The sequence below is a fragment of the Miscanthus floridulus genome, chromosome 7 (assembly GCF_019320115.1).
Source record: "Miscanthus floridulus cultivar M001 chromosome 7, ASM1932011v1, whole genome shotgun sequence".
Classification (NCBI taxonomy): Eukaryota; Viridiplantae; Streptophyta; class Magnoliopsida; order Poales; family Poaceae; genus Miscanthus; species Miscanthus floridulus.
In genome coordinates this window covers 2,389,870-2,391,358 of record NC_089586.1, presented here as the reverse complement: position 1 = coordinate 2,391,358, position 1,489 = coordinate 2,389,870, and the positions used below count along the sequence as shown (strand labels likewise).

The following is a 1,489-nucleotide window of genomic DNA, read 5'->3' as shown; positions in this document are numbered from 1 at the left end:
TCCACCTGTATTTATCTTTTTTCAGATTTAATGAGTCACTTTTTCCAAAACAAAAGCTCTTGATCTGGATGTCACTGTCGATTGTGGGGCTACGTCTCCCAGTGTGACACTGACGTCGCAATGCACGCCATGAGTCCCAGGACGTGGGCACATCCAGCTATATATAAGAGTTTGTTTCTTAGAGATAGAGAGGGAAACTATATATATGGAACTTGTAATCGATTATCAATCAAGACCCAAATTCAGTTTTCCTATCCTGAGCCTTGTTCGCTGGTAGACTTAGCCCCACATGACATTGGATGTAAATGAGGTTCAACCATTGTGCCTGTATCTGTATGCTTTTTAATTTTGAAAATATTGACAATTGATATCATTACTTAGCTGGATATGTTTGGATTTCAGAAAGTTCCCTTCTGAATCTCTCTAATGCAGGTGCACCCCGCTCTTATTGGCAGGAAGCAAGTTTTGTCAAATAGCGGCATTGCAAGTATCTTGGTTGTTTTGATAGCATCAGTTACTGGAGGGACAGATAGGTGCTTGGATTCAAAAGAGTCAACTCTTGTAACTGCTCTTATTGGTGGTGTTATCGGACATTATGCTTGCTGCAATGGTGATACATGGTCTTCTGAGCTCGGGATTCTTAGTAAAGCTGAGCCATGAATTATCACAACATTCAAGGTAATGTTAAGGCTTTTTTTTCCTGATTTCACAAATCATTAGCAAACATATAATTTTAATCTTTCACTGTTTCCTTTCAATTTTATGAGAGAGTGCGGAAGGGTACGAATGGTGGTGTAACCATAGATGGGCTTCTCGCAGCAGCAGCAGCTGATTGGGCTTGCGTTTGTGCTGATAGGATTATTCACCACTCAGTGTGCTTCTGATGTATTCTGGAGCCAGCTGCTAGTTATACCCTTGGCTACAGCTGCTGGCCTATGTGGAAGCCTGATCGATTCGTTCTTGGGCGCAATAGTCCAGTATAGTGGGTTCTGCAGTGTTCGCAACAAGGTATCACAACCTAAACTATTTGAAATCTGCCCGATGTCTACATATCCTTATCTCCTTTGTCTCTGATTTTAAAAGCTGATTCTCTGTTGTGCTATGTTTGTTTTGCTTAGGTGGTGGGAGTAGATGGTCCAACCGTAACGAGGATTTCAGGGATGAACATACTGGATAACAACGGGGTCAATGTAGTCTCTGTGTTCTTGACAACTGTTCTTACTGCGGTGGCTTGCACATACATTTTCTGAGGTTAGCTACGGCAAGTATTGGTGCTATGGTAGGTCCACATTAGATGACAGAAAAATCTGATTGATGAATTAGAACAGCAAATTGTGTAGCAGTGCCATTAATCATTTTCATACACGTAGCAGTAGATGTAAAATTGTTTTTATTTATCGAGTATCTTCAACACTGAGATCTTGTGAAATAGAGAAATTTCACGTTTCTCTTAAAGATGTCTCAAAATCGTTGCTCTACACATATTCTC

At 40.6% G+C, this 1,489-nt stretch overlaps 1 pseudogene; it reads left to right on the top strand.

The window, feature by feature from the left end:
- Positions 1-289: 289 nt before the first annotated feature.
- On the top strand, positions 290-1,250 carry LOC136462406 (protein PGR-like; annotated as a pseudogene).
- The last annotated feature ends 239 nt before the right edge of the window (positions 1,251-1,489 follow it).